At 42.0% G+C, this 23,192-nt stretch overlaps 1 protein-coding gene across 24 annotated transcripts in view; it reads left to right on the top strand.

The window, feature by feature from the left end:
• PALM2AKAP2 (PALM2 and AKAP2 fusion) overlaps positions 1-23,192 on the top strand; it is a 236,287-nt gene that overhangs the window by 174,053 nt on the left and 39,042 nt on the right. For 2 of the 24 annotated variants that reach the window (XR_014520470.1, XM_083481372.1), the window contains exon 1: positions 22,879-23,146. The exons of 20 other annotated variants lie outside the window; for them this stretch is intronic. The gene's annotated coding sequence lies outside the window, so the exon portion shown is untranslated. Of the gene's footprint in view, positions 1-22,878; positions 23,147-23,192 lie in introns of those variants that run through there. 2 more of the 24 variants (XR_014520471.1, XM_083481375.1) reach the window with 1 other exon arrangement.

The raw sequence follows: 23,192 nt of genomic DNA, 5'->3' as shown, positions 1-23,192 counted from the left end.
CTGGCTCAGCAGAGCTATTCTTAAACAATGCTAATCAACAAGTGGCAGGCTTTTCCTCATAAACACATCTTCTAGGAGGTAAAGTCAGGGCACTTTGGCTACACAGCACAGATTCCAGCTGCAAAGTCAAGAATTGTTGTGATCCTTTCCCCCCTCACAGGTTTGCTTTCAAGATATACATTTGCAATAGTTCAAGTATTCGGCCTAAATGATCAAAGTGCAACATGTTTTAATTGTGCACTTCTTTTTTAAAAATTGAAGTGTGTATGTGGCAACCATGTGCATCCCATAGTTCATCTGCTCGATTTTGGCTTCCTGCTGTGTCTTCCTGTCGGCTGGCTTTGCTTCCACATAATGTGTGAAATGGCCCTCGAAAATATGTGATTGATTAGTTGCTTTGGGAAATGAAGAAGCAAGAGCTGACATCTGGCATTTTCCTTTCAAGACTCTCAGCATAGATGCTTTTGGAATCTTGAGTCTCCAATAAACTGAATGCCCACCAATGTGTGACCTGGGCTGGGCTGCTAGGGTGGGGTAAGCAAAGTCCTGGTGCAATTGCCACACGGCCTGAATGATTGTGGCAGACCTGCCTGTTGCCCTAATGTCTGACTGGCGAGTGCAGGAAAACAAGCACACATAATAAATGATGTAACGAATGCCAGCCCTAGCTATGGAGCTGTTAAGAGAATTATTCCATTACTGGATCCCCAGGCTGCTGTTAATGCCACTAATACTCCCATCCATGAAAATAGCCCTTATCTTAAGTCACAATCTTTGGCTGTAGCAGCAGCAGCTGTTGTCAATCCTAATTGAAGTTGCTGGCGAAGCAGAAGCAATGGAGAGTTGAATGGTTACAATGCCTGGAGCCATGATTTAAATACACAGTTCTCTGGTGGCTGGGGGGATGCTGTGAGCCTGCTCAAACTGCACCCTTTAGTTGCTCCTTAAAACATGAAATCTGGCACAAGGGAACACCCGCACTCGATAGCAAATTGATTCTGAACATGCATCTGTTATTGTACTCCTAGTCTGGACACACTGCATGGAACTAAGTGTCAAGAATGCAGTTCTGCTCTTCATAGCAGCCCCAGTCAATAAGGAACTGTGCAGCTCATTCTGAATTTCAAGCAGGGTTTTTTTATACCTGTTTGTATGTTAACCCATCTCCCTGACATGCTACTATTTTGCTTTAAGGGAATGTCCCCTCTCCCCCATCCCTTTTGCTTTCAAATGTGCAACACTGCCCACACAACTTGAAAAGGTATAGTCCAGGAAAAGCAATGCCACTTTATTCTAGTGAATGTATAGACTGGCTCTGAATGCATGCAATAAAAACTTGCTGTAAAACATTGCCAAGGGGGGGGGGCAAGGAGAAGGAGATGTTGTTGGACTACAGCTCACACCATCTCTAACCATTGGCCATGCTGGCTAGGACTGGTGGGCGTTAGACTTCATCTGCCAGACTACTGGTTCCCCACCATTGATTTAGGAGATGGGGGTTGTTGTTTAGTGCTTAGATTGATTTATTTTATTTACACTGTACCTTGAACCATCCAGGCAACTTCATCATGTGTGCTGTATGTTCTTTGTTGTTGTACACTATATATTTTATATATGGAGTGTGTTAGTGTTCAGAGGGGCAATCGGTAACGGATTATCTTCTTAAAGTGCAGGACATACGGAAGTATATGACCAGGGGTCAGCAAACTTTTTCAGCAGGGGGCCGGTCCACTGTCCCTCAGACCTTGTGGGGAGCCGGACTATATTTTGAAAGGAAAAAATGAACAAATTCCTATGCCCGACAAATAACCCAGAGATGCATTTTAAATAAAAGGACACATTCTACTCATGTAAAAATGCGCTGATTCTCAGACCGCCTGTGATCCGGATTTTGAAGGCAATTGTGCCGGATATGGCCCCCAGGCCTTAGTTTCCCTACCTATGTACCGTATATGACCATAATGTTCCCAGTATTCCTATGATCTTAAGCATTGCATTTTTTATTTTGATGTTCTGGCTCCCAATCGCATAGGAGCCTGGGTATGAAAATATGTGCATGTTTGAATTTCAGTGCTCATAGAAAGATTGGCGAATGTGCTGACTTGTATTAACCCATCTGTGTCCTGTTTATTTCAGGTTTTAGATTATTTGAGATTTGCCCTAGAGAAGACAAACTGGTGTGTGTGTGTGTGTGTTTATTTCTTTGCACTGCCATTTAGTGCCAAGGAAATGAGCTCCAGGAATTTGGCTCAGGCAAAAGCTCTGGTAACTGTATCCAGGGCAAACGGTAGCACAAGCTGGTGCTTAATCATTCATTCATTAGTGCTGAGTACTTTGTGCCTGAAAGACAGATAGAGGGTAAGAAATGGTGTCAGTCTGTCTCAGAGGAGCACGCTGAAGATGAATTGGACAAGGGGAATGTCACTTTCTTGCATTTATCTTGTGCTGCTTCCTTAGCGTACAGCTGCTACTCCCATCAGCTTGGGAGAAAATAGTAGCATTCTGACTTGCCTTTCTGAAAGCTCTCAGTTGTCTTTAAAAAAAAAAAGTTAATATGGTGTTTTCAGAATTTGCAATAAATAATAATAATGAACAGGAACCGACACAGTTCCACCTCAGCTAGAGCACTAATATTGTTCTCTGCCATGTGTACTTATGTACTTTATACAGTGGTACCTCGGGTTACATACGCTTCAGGTTACATACACTTCAGGTTACAGACTCTGCTAACCCAGAAATAGTGCTTCAGGTTAAGAACTTTGCTTCAGGATAAGAACAAAAATCGGGCTCCGGCGGTGCAGCAGCAGCAGGAGGCCCCATTAGCTAAAGTGGTGCTTCAGGTTAAGAACAGTTTCAGGTTAAGAACGGACCTCTAGAACGAATTAAGTACTTAACTTGAGGTACCACTGTATACTAAAGGCCTTAAATAGCTCAGGGACTGCAATACCTCGAATCAGCGCTTCTCCCCATATGAACAGACCAGGGCCCTGTGATCATCATCTGAAGCCCTTCTTCCTCCATGAGAGGTCTGGAGGGCGGCAACATGAAAATGGGCCTTTTTTGTGGTGGCTCCTCCCTGCTTGTAGATGCTCTCCCCAGGGAGGCTTCCCTGGCACCTTCATTACATGTCTTTAGGCATCTCTTCTCCCAGGTCTTTGGCTAATTAAATAATTTATGACCTTTAAGGGGAGGGGAGTATTGTTCTTTTGTTTGTTATCGGGGTATGTATTTTTCTATCATAAACTTTGGATGAAGGGCGGTTTAGAAATTTAATAAATAATAACAGTGCTTTAGAGCAGTGTTTCCCAAACTTGGGTCTCCAGCCGGTTTTGGACTACAACTCCCATCATCCCTAGCTCGCAGGACCAGTGGTCAGGGATGATAGGAACTGTAGTCCAAAAACAGCTGGAGACGCTGTTGTAGAGAAAGGGCGGCAGCTCAGGGGTGGAGCTTCTTCTGTGCATCTAAGAAGGTTCCAGGTCAATTCCTGGCATCTCTAGGTAGGGCTTGGAATGTCCCCATATGTAACTGGTGAGTTGTTGTCGGCCATTGTAGACAATACTGGGCCACATTGATCAATGTTCTGACTTAAAACTTGTCAACTATAAGCATACGATTTTTTCCTCTTGTCTTTGACTTGCCAGTGGATTGTCCTTTCAACACTGTCAGTATTTCCCTGGGCCCATATCTCCTTAATACAAAATTATTTTGGTGCCCCAAAAGAACTCCCCCACCCACCCATAGCATAACTTTCATTTGGAAGGCATACCGTGGCAGACTCTTGAGTCACTGGGTTTCATACGTTTAGCAGGGTCAAGATGGGAAACCACCAGGTTACCAGTGATTTAGAGTCCAGCAACTCTCTATTCTTCACGAAAATTAGTGTGTTGGTTTATTGGGGAGAACAATCTCAAAGTAACAGTAGGGAAATACCTTTCTAACAGTTGGTCTAATTATGTTGCACTAAGGGCTATTGGGGGGAAAAGAAGTTATTTATAGGCAATATTGGACTAAGTACATAGATAAAAAGCTGTTGTTCAATATGGTACGTGTTTCTCATTTATAGGCAGATTGATAAAATGTGATTAGCAGAGATGTGATATTTCTTTAACCTAGTACTCTTTCGTGTAGTATTTTTGGGTAGCAGATGGTGAAAGCAGTAAGAGTCTCTCTGACCAATATTTAATCTCCCCTCCCTCAAAAAACAAAAACAAAAAAGCAGTGAAATCTAACTTTATCTATGGCTCTGTCTGTGTGTGTTGCAGTTCTCCGCAAGTGCAGAATGTAATTCTGAACATAGAAATTACTTTCCTTATCTAAGTTTTCATTTATTGTTATTTTTTTTAAAAAAAGTTTAAAAAACAAATTTAAAAACAAGCCCTCCTCATTGCAGAGTACATAGCGACTGATTTCTTCTCGCAAGCCACACCATTTCCCAAATAAGATTGGTAGTGGATCAGGGCCCCTCTTAGCTCCTTGTCCTTCCCAAAGAGTAACAGAAGAAATTGTGTTAAGTTTACCAATACAGGTAATGGAATTCAGCTTGGTGCAGTATTTAGGTTTCTTTGGCACAGATTTTTATATGCACATCCCTCGCTTCATTTCTCAGTCTGTTTGCAGTTCTGTTATGGTAACTACTGCTTGTAATCTGCCCTTCATTTCATACTGTGGCCCAGCTTAATACACACATGGCACGGATGCTACATGGAATAATAATGCTTCCCAAATCAGGTTGGGCAAAATACAGACATCTGCTGTTGTGTAACCAACTGAGCTGAATTTTGCTTCAGCCATACTCATATGTATGGCTAGGGCAGTGTGGGTACTGCTGCTCCTATTTTTATTGTAATTTGCTATTGCTCTGTTTTTCATGATGATGTGCTAAGTATAAAAATATTACAGTGCCGGAACAAAGTGTATGGCTCATTGCTACTTTATCACAGGAGCGCCATATGTTGGTTGCATTCCAAATTGTGTCACTGTGGTGGAACCTCTGAATCTTGGAATTGCCTGCACTTGTTCCTGTTTTAATTCTGGTTTCCCTGGGATATCTGGAACGGTTGCTGGATTGTCCAGCTGTAGTGAAATATGATCCAATGCTGAATAAAAAGATGGAAAATACAAACTTGACCGACAGTTCTAGTGATAAGCTCACAGAAGTAAACTAGGTAGCCAAGTGAAAATGTGTGAGAAGAAGAGTTCTAAAGATTAGTTCTGGGAACGCTGAAGCGAAAAACACATTTTTTATGTGTCTTTCTCTCATTCTCTCTTCTAGTTTTAATATACAGTATGTTCGGTAATAAGTTACATCTAGGACCCACCTATCTGCGTGGCATCTGCTTTCCTTTGGTGCTGCCCCAGCTGATTAGAAGCACACACACAATGTGGTTTCAGCACCAACAAGAGTTTTACCATTGGCACATGCAAATAGCACCATAAGAGAGAAGCTGCCAAGGATTGTGTAAAGAATTATAGTTGTATGATATTGCCAACCTTCAAAACAGGAGGAGGGGAAGTGGATCTGGCTGGAGGACTTCCTCCTTAATTCCCACCCACCCACCTCGCCTTGGCAAGACCATCTTTGACAATTCAAAGTTCACAAGAGCTTGCTGTAATCCCTGATCAGTGCTGCCAGTGTCTTTGTCCCATTGGCTTCAGTAGAGATTTGCTGATGAGGAGCTCCTTTGTGTAGCCAATCCCAGTGGGGCCGATATCGTTCAGCCCTGCTTCCAAAGGAACAATTGGGAACTCACTTTCAGTAGCCATTGTTCCTTTGTAGCCATGTCCTTCCCTGTTGCACACCTGACATCACAGATGGCATCAGGTGTGGGGTAGGGGTGTTTGGTTTGGGGAAATGACCTTTTGGACCAAATTGAGACCTGTGCCAGGATTAGTTAGGCCCACTAGCCAGAAGTTCTGTGCCTTGAATTTACTTGCTCTACACTAACACATTTTTGCTCTGTATTTGGCAGAGAACGCTATATTTGGTAAAAGTGGGAAAATACCATACAGAAAAGCCATGATGAACTCTGAGAACAGTTGCTTGTCTTAGCAAGGTCTCAGGTACTTTCACCCGCCCTACTTAAATTAGTTTTGCAGTACTTTCGTTTATGCAGATTTTAAGTAACAAGTGTGGTAGGGTTTGATAACAATGTCGCTTAAGAATTCCAGTTTTGAAACAGCTGGGGAAGACACTTCCTTAAATAACCAATCCACATATCAAATTAGTTACCCAAATGACTGGTTTTGGCATAATTGACTTTTAGGATCAAGTCTTAAAGTCACCACCGTGTTTACGTGCTGCTTTCTAATTGAAGGTTTTCTTTAGAGATACGCTAATCATTATTTAGGAAGGGTTGTAGCTGAAATGGCTTGTTATGTGAAGCATAAATAATAAAAGTGTGTGCTCTCTTTTCAACATCAGTTGTTTGTAGTCCAAGGCAGGAAGTGGAAAAGGAAAGGCTCTGCCTAAGAAAAATATCCAGTTGTTGATAAGGTCTTGTTCTTTATGACTTCATACATTCATAGAAATGCCGTTGAAAGAGCTACACTTGTACACAGCTGTTGTGAGGGGCGTTTGGCAAGTTTCCCTCCCCTCTCCTTTTTGGGTTTTGTTCTTAAAGCTAAGCTGAAAACTCATGTGCCCCAGACATTATTATAAGTAGCGTTTGCAGAGATGTTCTTTTTATATATGTGAAGCTAGTTTCCTTTTCCATGTTGTTTGTTCTCTTTTGGAGTATATCGACTGCTATGTTTCTTTCTCAACCATCTTGAACATTTGGGAAAGGAAGGGCATAAATGTTTTAAATAAGAGTGAGGTTTATAATTGGATGGTTTTGAGGCGTGCTCTATAAGAAATCTATCAACACTATAGGCGTTTTTAAATATGGGAGGGTTGGGTTTTGTTTTTGTTTTTTAAAGGGCATATTAATGGGTGGGGCCTATTTTCCAGATGGCTTATATCCCCTTACAGTGGTACCTCGGGTTACAGACGCTTCAGGTTACAGACTCCGCTAACCCAGAAATAGTATCTCAGGTTAAGAACTTTGCTTCAGGATGAGAACAGAAATCATGCGGCAGTGGGAGGCCCCATCATTAGCTAAAGTGGTACCTCAGGTTAAGAACAGTTTCAGGTTAAGAACGGACCTCCGGAATGAATTAAGTTCTTAACCCGAGGTACCACTGTATAAGGGAGAGTGCAGCCCAAATGGATGGGTATACCAACCAGCATGCTAAATGCTTATAATTCATAGAATCATAGGTTAGGAAGGGACCCTGAGGATAATCTAGTCCAACCCACTGCGATGTAGGAATATGCAGTTGTCCCATATGGGGATCGAACCTGCAACCTTGGCATTATCAGTTGCTCTGAGCTATTGCTTGTCAAAACCTAGGCCATTTAGAGCAAATCTTCCTTTCTTAAAAGTTAAAGAACAAAGTGTCTCATCCTAAAGACCAACAGATTTATTGTGGCATAAACTTTTGTGGGCTGGCACCCTTGTGTTCAATGTTATTTGCTAAAGGGTGTCACAATATGGTTTGCATTTCCAGGGACAACAAACATGTTCCTTCAGCAGTTAGAGGAGTGTGAATACAGAGAAGAACACTGAACTAAAAATGCCTTTACAGACCCAGCATGGTTTTTTTAATCATTCACTGGCAAAACGTTCAGCTACTATAAACTGGCACATATTGAGGCTTCCTTACAGCTGTCCATGCATACCTAATTGCTTGGCTTGTAAACATGGAGTTCAAGACTGGCAAATCCGCAGAATGGAGAAAAATGGCAAGTGTTCCATGAAGCAGCGCTGAATAAACAGATATGTTATCGGGTTTACTCATGCTCCTCTGCGTACATTCATATGTATCTGTAGAGGCTATCTTATTCAGAGGCACAAAGGCAGGCACCGGTTCCTCTATGCCATTAATCCCAAATTTACAAATTTCATAGGAAGAACGATGAACTGTTTTCTACTCATCTATCTGCACAGAGAATCAGTGCACATTATGTTTCTCCACAACCGCTGGCTTGGCATCTGTAGCTTTGCATTCTGGTAAAGGAGGGTCACCATGTTTTGAGCTGTTTGGGCAATGGAAGTTAAGCAGTGTGCACCCCAGATAACAAAGCATGTTTTGGCTGAAACCCTAATCCAGGGGTCAGCAGACTTTTCCAGCAGGGGGCTGGTTCACTGTCCCTCAGACCTTGTGTGGGACTGGACTATATTTTGAAGGAAAGAAAATGAATGAATTCTTACGCCCCACAAATAACCCAGAGATGTATCTTAAATAAAAGCACACATTCTACTCATGTAAAAACACGCTGATTCCCAGACCGTCTGCGGGCCGGATTTAGAAGGCAATTGGGCTGGATCCAGCCCCTGGGCCTTAGTTTGCCTTTTTTTAAAAAAAGAAAAAGGTAAAGGACCCCTGACAGTTGAAGTCCAGTTGCGAACTACTCTGGGGTTGCGGCGCTCATCTCACTTTACTGGCCGAGGGGGCCCAATGTTTGTCCACAGACATTTTTTTCAGGTCATGTGGCCAGTAGTTTGCCTACCCTTGCCCTAATCTTATAAATTAACTCAGTGGAATACTTGGTCTTGTTCCACCAGCATAGTACAGTGCCTTTGTCTGCTGTTGGCATTTCAGAATCCAAATAATTGAATTGGTCACCAGTAAAAGGCGGAGCTAAAGCAGGCAGCTAAGTGCTGTTGTTAGGAAGCCTTGATCTTTATGGGTAAATGGATCACCAAGAGAAGGGTTGCTGCAGCCCCTCCAGGCAACACTGAATCTTCCAGCATTTCAAAGTCTCAAAACACATCAGGGTATAATAGGCAGATTTGCCAAAAGGCTGAAATACATTGCAATTATCAGTTAAGTGTGTTCATCCCTGAGGTCTGATAGGGAATAACTACTAAACTTGTGACTGTTACCCTAAATAAATAGCCAAGCTCAGTAGTTATGGGTTGACTGGAAGAAGGAAGCAGATGCAAGATACCACTGCAGAATGCTAGCATTGATATGCCCCTTAAAATTTAAGATTTCCCTTCAGGCATTTTGCATAATAATAATCTAAATTTGCAGAACCACAAGATATGCATGTGCTTTTTTTTCTGGGTGTGTGCTAAATGCAGTTTTGAGTGCTGATTGTGATGAATCCCCTTTGTTGTTCTAAGCTTCTACACAGACTTTTGCTCAGAATGATAATCCTGTACTGTTTACGATTTTTTGCTGAGAGAAGAAAAGTGCAAGATTCCAAACAATATTTATTACTGTGCATTTGGGGTTTAATTCCCTTCAAATAGGATAGGAATCTGTTGGGCAGCTCATTGTTGAATTGGAGTGCAACCAATGTTGGACACACCTGTAATATGTACAATAAAATTGCTCTAACCATTGAGGCCCAGTGCAGAGAGAATTGGTTTGGATGTAACTATCCAAAGTACTCAAGATTAGAAACCATGCTTTTGATCTTGCTTTGCTTAGACAAACCACAGTTTGTCCCAGTTGGACCAGAACCCTGGAGGTACTCCCAACCTTTTTGCCCTGGTTGAGAGTGTTGCATACACTCCCATCTTCATGGGAACCTGTGCATAAGTATAACATATATATAACACAAGCAGCCCTGTTTGCTGGAACTTGTACAGTCAAACCTCGGTTGTTCAACGGCTCCGTTTTCAAACATTTCGGCTTCTGAACGCCGATAACATGGAAGTAAATGCTCCGGTTTTCTAACATTTTTTGGAAGCCGAACTTCCAACGCGACTTCCGCTTGAGTGCAGGAAGCTCTTGCAACCAATCGGAAGCCGCGCCTCAGTTGTCAAATATTTCGGAAGCTGAATGGGCTTCCAGAAAGGATTACGTTCAACAACCAAGGTTTCACTGTATTATGTTATAAAACTTGCCTGTTGAATCTGGGAGTTTCCTTGTATTCTCACAATTTTAAACTTCATAATCCATAAAAGCACATTCTTTTTTTGTGTGTGTTAGCTATTGCTGAGCTTTTAGTTCAATAGTTAATCTGGCAAGCAACATGAAATGCTTGGCTTATTCCAATTTAGCATCTAGTCCCTTAGTATTTACTTTAGTGTGTGGCATGTCCAGAGGAAGACACTATCTGCCCTTTCCCTTAAAAGGATGGAGATGAGTCAAGAGGTCATAACAGCTGCATGTTCCTGTGGGTAAACAGAGAGATGGGAACTGCTTCAGAATCTCCCCTCCATTCCTTGCATAGCAGATGCTTGAATATCGGCTGATGAAAATAGCCAGAGAACATTTAACAACTTGACCCCCAAGACCGTGGCTAATTTCTCCCACCATCAGTGCTATCTTAAGCATCCAGTTTACATAAACAAAAGCATGACTTGACCATCCATAATCTGCAGATACAATGTTTGGGCTGGTTATAAAAGCACAAGAAGACACCTGTATGTATGTATGTATTTTGCTGTAATCAACACTCCATTGCCTAATGATCACTTTGATTTTTGCAGTCATATACACTTGGAGAACCTTACTTTAAAAATACTATGAATACAAACAATTCTTTACTTATTTTTGATGCAACTGTGAGGGCTACTGATTTTCTTTTTAAGTAAAGGAAAGCTAGGAACGCTCATGCAGAAGTGCTCTGTGAAGGCGCGTTGTTCGCATCTGTCTTCAATAATGAATAGGCTGGCATGGAATGTTGTCTCTGTAGTGCTAAGAATGTCTAAACTCTTAACCAGCTGCTGCTGCTAGATTAGGGTGTTTATTACCAAGCTATTTCTAAAAAGGAAAAAAGAGAGAGAGGTAGTCGTCTTTTAACAACAACAACAACCCCAAACTCAAAACGTTTTTCTAGTTCTGTTTCAGATGAATCTGAATTAAGTGAGAGAGGAGGCAGGCACTGCATAAACTACCATAACGCTTTTCAAACTCACAGTTATCCAGACTTTGCAATGCAGTTCTCTAAGCAACCAGTGTTTACAAAAAATGCGTATGTTAGGTAGAAGTGAATATATAAATAAATATATTAGCAAAGATAATATATGAAAATACATTATATCAGGAAAAATCGCTTGGGGTGAAATCTGCACGTTACTCAAAACTGCCTACCCAAAAATGTGTTTATTAGGAGGCATATGCACTAAAATGCTGAAGAATTTCCTTGATTTTTTTTTAAAAAAGACAATTTGCAAATTACTGTAGAAATGTGGAGAACCGAATTGGAAGACTGGGAAAATGAGAAGCCAAGAGAATCAAAACTGACAGATTTTTCCATCCTTACTCTGCAGAGACCTCTTCCCTGTTGCATTGCAAATGAACCTTGTTGAACCCCAACGGAATGTTTCCTTTACTGAAAACAGCCACTGGTGGCATTCTGGGGAAATGCCTTGAAACAAGAACTGAAGAGAGGGGAAATGCTATTTGCTCCCATTGCTGCTAGAGATGGAAGGAAGTGTGTCTATACTGGGATTCATGGGGCAGTAGGGGCAAGGATTTTATGCCATGCAATTCAGAATATTGTTTCCTGCATTCATAATTGGTAGGATTGTCTTGACTTATTTTCCTCCCTACCCCGCCAAAAAATAAAATAAAAAATATCTTAACACAATTGTCACTTGGGGGAAAATACTGTTTGTCATTCTTGGTAAACCCCTCACTAACCAGCAGTCTTGTCCAGTCCCACTTCAATACTACCTCCAAAACTAAGGTGAATTCTAGCCCAATAAGATCTTAGAACCATGGCCAAACCCAAAACTTACTCATACTTTGGCCTTTCTCTGTACCAGAAAATGTACATGAAGTTGTATAGCAGGTATTGCCATAGTGCCTGAAAAAAGTCTCTGTAAATATCCTCACAATTGGATTGGATATCAGGGTTGGAGGAGAGGTGCCAAGAGTTACCGTATTTTTTTGCTCTATAAGACTCAGTTTTCCCCTCCTAAAAAGTAAGGGGAAATGTGTGTGCATCTTATGGAGCTAATGCAGGCTGCGCAGCTATCCCAGAAGCCAGAACAGCAAGAGGGATCACTGCTTTCACTGCGCAGCGACCCCTCTTGCTGTTCTGGCTTCTGAGATTCAGAATATTTTTTTTCTTGTTTTCCTCCTCCAAAAACTAGGTGTGTCTTGTGGTCTGGTGCGTCTTATAGAGCAAAAAATACGGTAGTTTCTCTGAGTGTGTACAGCAGTGGCTTTCCCCATTGGCTTGTTCACCCCATTGGGTGGCTTGTTCAAATGGTTTGTTCAAATAAGTCAGCTTCATAACCCAGAGTTTGGACTTGGCTTGTTTGAAGCAAACCATAGTTTAATATTAACTACAGTTTGGACCATGGTGGAAAAGGAGTGGGAAGATTGTCTGAGCTCAAGACTTGGCCACAGCTTATCCCCATCAAACGGAATTATGCTTTATCATGATATCCAAACTGGCCCATGCAGTCTATTGTCAAACTACAGCTTGGAGAAGTGGGAGCTTCAGAGGTTATCATCCTATTTTTGCTAATTGAGTTTGAGCTAAGCTCTTCCCAGGAAAAAAAAGCCTCTTAGTGAATTACTTATTCAGTTCCTCTGGGTGCAAGTGTGATGGTTGTTACTGCAGCTTATAATTCAAGCACAAGAAACCTTTGAGAAATATAACTTCAGCTCTTTTCCTCGTGTTAATTGTTCCCAATGAAAACCAACCCAAGTAGCTGAGAAACTCAGTGTGCCTTTTGCCATTTGTTTGGTGAAGTTGCCAAAGATGTTTAGGTACACAGCGCCATGGCAGGTACTCTGCCTTTCTATGGAACAAGATTTGAGGGTAAGAAAATAATTTGCTTTGTGCTGTCTGAAATCACAGTATTTTCTGAATTATGAGAAACATTTGTTGGCCTGCGATGTTGTTGTTGTTGTTGTTTAAGAATGTGATGTATGATAACCAGTTTTCTTTCTGGTTTTGATTTTGCAATAATTATATGTTTATATAATATCACTGATTATGCACATATAAGCAAATACATCTACTGACAAAACTGTGATCCCTATCTGAAATGTAAATGAGGAACAGTGTTGTTAAAGGGGGAGAAGTTTTAATCTAATACTTTAATTTTATAATTCATTGTGCCAAAGATTTAAACAAAATGTTTCAGATTCCAGAACAGCATCGCATCCCCCACCAGCTCTGATTATCGCAAGTTTTTATTATGTTCTGTTGGTTTCAACAGAGAAATCTCCATCATTTTGACAGGCAGGATCTGTGTCAAGTTTTCATGTGTTAAGGGGATGCTGTGGAGGGTGGGCTGTTGTGCACAGAGACTCATGGAACATTGCACCCCTTGTTTCTGAAAGCCAGGCCATCCTGTGTCTGTGGAAATAACATATTTTGTCATTGCCCATGCTAGCATCCCCAAGTGCTTTATGCACACCCATAGGAATAACCAGCAAGTATTCACTTACGTAAGAGAAAGTTAAGGGGTGCCCTTGTGGACAATGAGACTTATACTAGCTTCCTGACCCTGGTGGCATTGGCCATTTGAGAATCAATAGTCTGCTGCTTTGTGCGTAGCCTCACCTTTTCATCTGCATTGACCCATGCAGGGTTCTGTTTCTTGGTCAGTTTGCAGTGTGACAGAATGTCAAGAACTATCATTGGTTGGCTGGTTGTTCCCTGCGGCTCAAGAGAGGTAAAAGGGGAGATAAGCCAATGGCTGTTCATGCCTAGGAGTTTTGTGCAGGAGTGTACTGGTGATATTCCAGAGCATTCTTCCCCCAACTTGGTGCCCTCCTCTTGTTTTGTACAACTCACATCATCCCCAGCTGAGGCCGATGGTGGTGGTACTATATTCCAAATCATCTTAAGAGCACCAGGTTGGGTAAGGCTTCACTGTGCCAGTTGCCAAGAGTTGGGTTGCCTGGGTTGTGGCAATTTCTGGGTTGCCTGGGTTGTGGAAGACTAGGGAATAGCAAGATCAGCATTGTACTTCTGAAAGAGCTCTTGCTGCACAACACACACACACTCCAGTGCTCGTTGGATTCTTCTTCTTCTTCCTCCTCCTCCTCCTCACTTGCTTTCTCCTGCATAGTTTACTTCTACAATGCTCCAGACAAGGGAGGTGGGTGGAGCAGCAGTCTGGAAAAACTCCTGAGGTACTGCAAAGTCTCCCATTCCAGTTCACACGGCGTGGCAGTGTCTGAGAAGGGAAGACTTCTCAGTTCCTTAAATTGTTTAATACTCCATCTGCCTTCTAAATCAGATTACCTTGAGGCCACGTGGATGAAAGATATATATTGCAACAGTAGTGCTGATATATATATATATTTAGAATGGTGGGAGAGCAGGAAAGTTTGGAAAAGTCTTGATGTTTAATGTGGTGAGTGACTGGGAGATCATGTGGCTAACTGTGCAGTCCTATGCTAGTCTGCTCAGAAGCAAGTTTTACTCCCAAGTAAAAAGATAGTGCTACTGTGGTTTTATCATTTGTTGGAAGCCATTCAGAATGGCTGGTGCAACCTGGTCAGATGGGTGGCAAATAATTCATTGTTGTTGTTGTTGTTGCTGCTGCTGCTGCTGCTGCTGCTGCTGCATGAATATGATCTGGGAGATCTGCAGTTTTCAGCCTAGCTTAGAAATCACTAGATAAGTAAGTGGCATACGTCCTTTGGGAAGTTCTTGCCCACACTTTCTGAGTCTCCCATCTGTAACACAGGCCAACCTTATAGGGTTGTTGTAAGGAATACAGTGGGGATGCCCTGACCCAGCCGTTGATAGGGGTTGACCGGGAAACAGCTTGGATCCAAAGCCGTCCCAGTCCCCCTTGCACCCACAAACTAGGGAGAGATTTAGACCACCTTAATGGAAGTTCATTGATTTAACTGGGTCTGTTCTGAGTAAGACTAATATTGGGTACCACCCAATATATTTTACTTAATTTCTTTCAAGCATGGTTCTAGTGACCTTTATCGTATCAGATTTCAGGGTGGTGGTATACGACCTAAAACTTGCTTTTAGTTCTTTTCATCTGTTTAGATCCTACCTTGTTTGTGTATGCTGCATTCATGTTTTTAATTAAACGACAATGCAATTAATTGATGGGGCATATGGGGGGGGTGCGGATAGAATAGTTGACATTAACTTGCTGCTATGATTAGGCAAAAGGGACGCAGGTGGCGCTGTGGGTTAAACCACAGAGCCTAGGACTTGCTGATCAGAAGGTCATGGTTCGAATCCCCACGACATGGTGAGGGCCGAGTTTGGGGATGCCTGGTGTAGACAATACTGAGTGAGATGGTCTGACTCCATATAAGTCAGCTTCATCTGTTCTTGATCTCTGCTACTCATAACCTGTTCAATGAACAAATGAGAGGGTTCGGCAGTTCAAATCCCCACGACGGGGTGAGCTCCCGTTGCTCGGTCACTGCTCCTGCCAACCTAGCAGTTCAAAAGCACATCAAAGTGCAAGTAGATAAATAGGTACCACTCTGGCGGGAAGGTAAACGGCATTTCCGTGTGCTGCTCTGGTTCGCCAGAAGCGGCTTAGTCATGCTGGCCACATGACCCGGAAGCTGTACGCCAGCTCCCTCGACCAATAAAGCGAGATGAGTGCCGCAACCCCAGAGTCGGTCACAACTGGACCTAATGGTCAAGGGTCCCTTTACCTTTACTATGATTAGGCAAGGAGAACATGTCCTATGTAACTCTTAAGATATTAAATGTGCAATAAGAAGTAGCTCTTTTTATTTACTTTTAAAGTTGGCTTAGTGTTTTTAATTGACTTGGAAAAGTCTTGGAAAATGCAGTTGGTAACAGAAGTGCAGGACTGCAAAGATTTTTTTATTTATTTGTCTTCGCAGTGGAGAATAAGTTATATTTCTGAATGTACAATAGCAATGTAAATCAGGTGCAATCTTCTTCACTTTCTGAGGGACACATTCTCTCAGGAGAATCCGTTGGGTACTACATGCCACATACCAATTTGTTTTCGGAGAGTTATAGGAGAAAGTTCTCCCCCCCCCCCGAGAAGATGAAGGAGGAAATGGGCAGGCAGGGAGGAAGGAACCATGATGGGATGCAAGAATGGGAGAGGCTTTTGGGGAACATCAAGAACCACATAAAATGAAGCTGGGACTACTTGTGGTTGCAGAGGCACAGGTTGCCAATCTGTGGTACTCTATGATTCTATGAAATAAAAGGATGACTTCTGTCTCTGTAATCTGATTTTTTTGGTTGCATTCATTCTTTATGGTGATCTCTGCCGTGTAACTAAACAATGCATTAGTCAATCTTAACACATTCACATACTTGGAAAAGAATTGCACTGGAAGCGTCAATGAGTGCAAAAAGGAACTTGGATGCTATCTTTAAGTTTCTATTCAAAGAAGCTCTCTGGGGAACTTCTGCTGCTGACTGAAAACGTGATATCACGTGCTTAAATGTTTTCTTATCTTGCAAAACAGTTTACTTTGCTAGATATTTAGTTTCTCTTCAGGCTAGATGAGTGCCAAGACCCATGAGTGGTACTATGTGGAGGACTAAACCTCTAACTAAGTAGGCTTAAGGAAAGGAAAGTAAAATTGTGTTGTGAATCTGGGTGGGTTGGAGGGGAGTGCCCCTTACTGGACCGCTCCTTTTTCTGTAAATGGGTATCCTCAAAGCAAAACAAAATTACATTGGCTTGCCACCAGACAGGACAAACCTCCTGCCATACCCATGTCCATTCAGCCATATGGGGGAGTTTTTGAGTCCTTTCCCCCAGGTCCTTGCCTTCCAAAACCAGCTCTAAAATAAATAATCAATGAGAGGAGCTTTGGACTTAAGTTCCCAGCCCAAAACCATCACCAAAACTTGTGAAGTGTCTTTAGGACACAAAATGTAGGCTAGCCATGCCATTTTAGCACATGGGAGGGGGAATTGATGAGAAGTTCCAGATATTTGTCATTTAAAATCGCTATAGCCAGATGTCTAAATATAAATTATATTGGGAGGGGTTAACAGTAGAAGTTTAATAGAAGGCAACAATTAGGCTTGTAAATAAAATTATTAAAGCCAATCTAACTTAGCTGGCCACGTTCCTTGCAGAGACAAATTTCCGAGAGGAACCATCTTGGGACTTCTGATCACATGCTTCCCAAGAATGCAAAAGCTTGAGGGTAAAACTTCACATATTTATGGGAATCTGAAGCCCATAGGAGCCAGTCTTCTTCCAAAAACTGGTTGGCGTTTGACCCGATGGCAAAATGAGACCCATGTCTGATGGCAGTTGTCTCTTTGGCCAATCCAAAAATTACTATGAGCCTAGTTGCACTTTCCTAGTAACTCCAAACTTACACTAAAGAAGGCTTGGCAGGGTCAGCTCTGTCAAGCCACTGGGTGGGTGGGGATTCAAAGGCACAGGACAGAATATGCTTATTCATACTTCTTGACTGTATCAGAATATAGGGGCTTCTCACAAGTTTGGTTCTCTGGAATGGTGCAAGTTTCACACCAACATTCTATGCAGCAGTAAATCTCCATAAAATGCTTGCTGATTTCCTAGACATGTAGAACTAAAAACAACTACATATCCCCTCCCCACCCGTAAAACCAGAAATATTTTTTCCCCTTGAATGTACTGTTGACCTGGGAAGAAGAAATTCCTGTTAGAGTGAATGTAGCATGCTGCTATCTTATTGCATAATCAGAATATTAGTTTGCACTGATAAAATAAACACATGAGACGTATGGGACAGGAAACGTTTGTTTTAGTTGAATGGATCACTTTAATAGCATATTGTTTTACAATGCTTCTTGTGGCTCTTTGTACTTTCAGTTAAGACAAGCAAACAAAAGCTAGAGCTTGCCAAAATATAACTCACATTATAAGAAAATTTCTGCTTGGCAGTTATTTGCCTTTTCTTCTTCTTCATTGTACAAGTGTGTTGGTGAAAGGTGCTCTTCATAGCCTGAGCAAAAAATGTAATAGTCCTGTTTATGCTACAAATGAAATTATATGTTACAATAGAAAGAAGTAGGTTTGAAAGCTGGAGTCGAAGATGTGCTTGCATTGTAGATGGTGATGGAAAATCCAGTGGCGTAGCGTGGGTTGTCAGCACCCGGGGCAAGGCAAGTAATTTGCGCCCCCTAACCCGTGGATTTGCGCCCCCTAACCCCCAGATGTTGCGGCCGGTGCGGCCGGCCCCCCCTGCACCCCCCACGCTACGCCACTGGGAAAATCCAATGTGGAAGGTTCTTTTCTTGTATTTTCAGGGCAGATAACTGACTCTAAAGATGTGCTGCTATGTTTTTGTATTTTTAGGATTTTAACATTTCTTATTGCACTATATTTGCACCACATTTTCATTTCTCAGTTTCATCATTATCAATATGGTATTTATTATTTTGTAAAACGCTTAAGGTACTAGGTAAAGGTAAAGGGACCCCTGACCATTAGGTCCAGTCGTGGCCGACTCTGGGGTTGCGGCGCTCATCTCGCTTTACTGGCCAAGGGAGCCAGCGTACAGCTTCCGGGTCATGTGGCTAGCATGACTAAGCCGCTTCTGACGAACCAGAGCAGCGCACGGAAACGCCGTTTAACTTCCCACTGGAGTGGTACCTATTGATCTACTTGCACTTTGACGTGCTTTCGAACTGCTAGGTTGGCAGGAGCAGGGACCGAGCAATGGGAGCTCACCCCGTCACAGGGATTCGAACCGCCAACCTTCTGATCAGCAAGTCCTAGGCTCTGTGGTTTAACCCACAGTGCCACCCGCGTCCCTCCTTTAAGGTACTAATCGATATATAAATGTATATTTTAAGGCACATCTTGCCTTCAGAATGAATAAAAGCTGCAAGATGTCAGTAGCAGCAAAAAAAAAAAAAAGGTTTGGGAACCACTTCTTTAACAACTTGGGACTGGTTCAACAATATTGACTGGTATTCAATTCCGCTTAAGTTTTACACAGAAGGAGACCTACTGAAATTAAATGACCCGAGTTAGTCATGTTCATTAATTTCAGTGGGTCTACTGTGAATAAAACTCAATTGAATACTACCCAATAATAATATTATTTCCCTCTAAGTAGCAGGACAGAGATTTTCTAGTGGAAATTAACCTGGGTGCTCTGCTGTCCTGTCTAGCCCTGTCTATCCTATAGTTACTGTAGCAGTTATAAGGTTTATATAACTGAAGCATTATCCCTGATATCCTAGTTTTCTATGTGCAGGGAGGTTTCCCGCTCAGCCCATAGCCAAGTATTCAACCTTGCACCTGAAGTAGGTCATTTCAGGAGAGCCTTTAGCATTCAGTCGTGCTGAGTGTTCAAACTAACACACAACTTTAGATTGTAGAAGAGAAGGCAAGTGATGACCAGAAGACCAATAAACACCGTATTTTTCGCCCTATAGGACGCACTTTTTCCCCTCCAAAAATGAAGGGGAAATGTGTGTGTGTCCTATGGGGTGAATGCAGGCTTCAGGAAGCTATCCGCAAGTCTTGCAAGCCCGGCGGGAGGTCCCGTCTCCCTCTTCTAGCTTGGGGATGGCTGCGCAAACCTGGGGGGGGAATAAATTTTTTCCCTTGATTTCCCCCCCAAAAAACTAGGTGCGTCCTATGGGCCGGTGCGTCCTATGGGGCGAAAAATAAGGTACTTGCTCACACAGAAACAAGTCCCATTGAATTATGTGTGGGTTATGCCTAAGTAACTGTGCATAGAATCTCAGCCTAAACATTCTATAGCTCAGAATAACAAGCAACACTGATTGATACCTGATTATAAAATGAAACCTTTTTTAAAAAAATCTAAAAATCACTCTTGGTTAATGTGTGATATGTCTCCATCTTGCTTTTTCAGTCCTGAGATTAGATTTGATGTCCATGTTAAGAGAATATAGGATGCTGCAAAATATGTCTATTTATAGGGAAATCCTATTATTCAGTTAATGGTTCCAGTGGTGTTTTTGCACAATGTATGCCACATTTCATTCTGAAGACGCTAGCTCTCCATACATGTGCTTTTTTACTTGTATGAATGCCATTTCAGATTCAGTGCAAATAGACTGATTTGCAGGAAAGAATATACTGGGTCAATCTCTCTTTCTCCCCTCCCCACACCTCAAAAATAATGTAGCATCTACAGCTATTCTCTAGAGGCTTGTGTTCTCCAGTCTACCCCATAATTGCATTAGCATGTAAATGTCTTGATGGCCTGGTTTCCTGTGCCATTAAACTGACTTCAGGCACCTTAGGATGCTTGCAATCGAGGGCAGTTCCTTTTCGGAAAACGCCATTGCATTGGATTGTTTTGCCTGCCACCCCAGACCGAGGTGAGGAGTTAAAACATTGTGCATTTCTTATGCCTGAAAATGAGCAACAAATAATGGGCACTGAAAATAAAAGGGAATGTTTTTTGTTCTCTTCTGAACTTGTATTTATAGCCCAGGGATTTCACATAATTGGTTTTGCTAGATATAAATTATTGGAACACACTGCATTGTGTGAACTACACTTTCCTTAGGAACAATGAATGCTTCAGTTTCCCTCGTTATGCTGAATTGTATAGCCTTTATTTTCAAGCAACGGTATATGCATACTGTTTTGCTCATCTAGCCGACACTCGCTACAGATTTAAATTGGTTTTGCATTCGTTCCCTCTCCTCTGGGAATCCTGGGAACTGTAGTAAAGTTGGAGGGGCAGAGAGAAGATACAGCACCCAACGCAACTTAAACTAGTACAGTGGTACCTCGGGTTACAGATGCTTCAGGTTACAGAAGCTTCAGGTTACAGAAGCTTCAGGTTACAGACTCTGCTAACCCAGAAATAGTACCTCGGGTTAAGAACTCTGCTTCAGGATGAGAACAGAATTCACGCAGCAATGGCATGGCAGCAACAGGAGGTCCCATTAGCTAAAGTGGTGCTTCAGGTTAAGAACAGTTTCAGGTTAAGAATGGACCTCCAGAACAAATTAAGTTCTTAACCCGAGGTACCACTGTATGTAGATGTGCCCTCATACTATGATTTGTATATACCTGTTTTATCGGGTTTTTAATATTCTGTTCAGAGCCACCCAGATTGGCTGGGGAAACCCAGCCAGATGGACGGGGTATAAATAATAAATTTGGCTGGGGAAACAATAAATTATTGTTTTATATCATACGAAGTTAGGTGCCCTGATAACCATAAACTGAGAAGGGTTCAGATGTATAAGTTGGGGCTTTCACCTTTTAAAAACACATAAAAGCTGTGATCTCATCTTTCCTCAGTAACATGGCCTAGTAGGAGGAACCAGCATTCTTATTATTTTGCCAATCTCCACTCTGCACAGTTGCTCTGAATTTTGAACAGCAATTACAATTTTGTATGTGGATCTCTATCATAATACAAAGTTGCATGAGGAGTTACATTTAAGTGGCAATCCTAAACATGCTTACTAGGAGTAAGCTGTATTTGAACAGGGTTTCAAATATTATTATTAATGTAAATATTATTAAGACTTATATACCGTCCTTCATCAAAATATCTCAAAAAACTCCAGTAGCCAATGGGAATCCCCGTCGGACATTCGGCTTCCAAAAATAGTTCGTAAACCAAAACAGTCACTTCTGGGTTTGCGACATTTGGGAACTATGCTGTTTGACTTCCAAGGAAGTTAAAACAGAAGCAACAAAACAATGCCACCCCAAGCACATTTAAAAGGCTGTAGAATATTAATCAGCTCAAGGCCTGGTTCAAGAGGAACATTTTTGCCTGGCACCTAAAAATATATAATGATGGTGCCAGGTGGAACTCCCTGGGGAGAGCATACCACAAATGGGGAGCCAATATAGAAAAGGCCTGTTCTTGTGTTGCCGCCCTCTGGGCCTCTCATGGAAAAGGCACATGAAGAAAGGCCTCAGATGATGAACACAGAGTCCAGGTTGGTTTATATGGGAAGAGGCAGTCCTCTTACATTCCTTGTAAGAAAGCGTCCCTCTGTGTGTTAAAATAATGACATTAACATTTCTTTGCTTCATATACTGCCACCACTTCTGGGCTATTTTTATTTTTTATTTTTTTTGCATTCGGCCTACATCTTTCCTTTCCTTTTTACATCTTTCAGTACTGTATACTTTTAGGATCCTCATACAGTCTTGTGAATCAGGGCTGCAACAGGATAACTCTGCAGTTGCACCCCCATGTCACTTTCTAAATTTAACATAACAAAATGATGTGATTTTTGTGGCTGCAGTCCATTTATACATGGTAACATCATGCTTTCTGACAAAAAAATAGAGAGACTTGGGCTTTCAGTGGCACCACAAATTCTGATTGTGGGGCTAAGCAGGTTGGTTGGTTGATTGATGGATTGATTTCTAGACCGTTTAACACATAGCCTTCCAAACTGTGTGTCACGACACGTTAGTGTGTTGGCTGCAGTGTGTAGGTGTGTCGCGCTCCTCCAGGGGCTGGAAGGCAGTCGGTTTAACCTCTGGTTTGCTAGCAAAACTTAATTACTGTGTCATGAAACGATGCATGTCTTAAAAGTGTATCACCGACATGAAAAGTTTAGAAGGCTCTGGTTTAACATATTAAAAGTATTTCTAAGTTGTGTCAGTGTAGAATGTATTTGTATTCAATAGTGGACATAGTTGTTTTGTTTTATAACATTATAATGTTTCATAAAGGTGGCAAAACCAGTGTGAAATACAGTCTCCTGTAACTACAATTCCCGTCAGCCTCAGCATGGCCAATGATCAGGGATTATGGGAGTTGTAGTCCAACATCTGGCTGCTCTTGCTGGACAGTTTGCATCACTTACCATCCTGAAAACTGAAGCTGATACTTTCAAACCTTGAAATATTATGGTTTGGGTTTTATTTCAATTGTGTTTGGTTACAAATGGAGCTGAAACGACTGCCTTTGTGGGAGGTGGAAAGTGATGTCAGTGGCAGAGCGAGCCTTGCTAGAAGTTCCTATTTTGCTATACTGCAGAGACTCAGCCTGACATTTACTTTCTAACATTTCTTTGTATGAATGGATTGAAAGGGGGGAGCTTGTGCGTGCTCTCTCCCCCTCTCTTTCCCTTTCTATAAACCAGCCCTCAGCCTTCTGACATCACAGTCCCATAAGGAGGCAGAGAAGGAATTTGATTTCAATGAGCTAAAAAAAGGAGTCTTTGTAGGGGGTGGGGGGTGGGAGAGGCACGCGTCTGCTTCAAAGATTCTAGGCATCAAATGAGGTAAGCTCCTGTTTCTTATTCTTTCCTAACTCTATACAGCACAGGT

The sequence above is a fragment of the Podarcis liolepis genome (genome assembly GCF_965112155.1).
Source record: "Podarcis liolepis genome assembly, chromosome: 17".
In the NCBI taxonomy this organism is placed as follows: domain Eukaryota; kingdom Metazoa; phylum Chordata; class Lepidosauria; order Squamata; family Lacertidae; genus Podarcis; species Podarcis liolepis.
The sequence above is the reverse complement of the archived record's forward strand: the minus strand, read 5'-3'. Positions and strand labels throughout refer to the sequence as shown.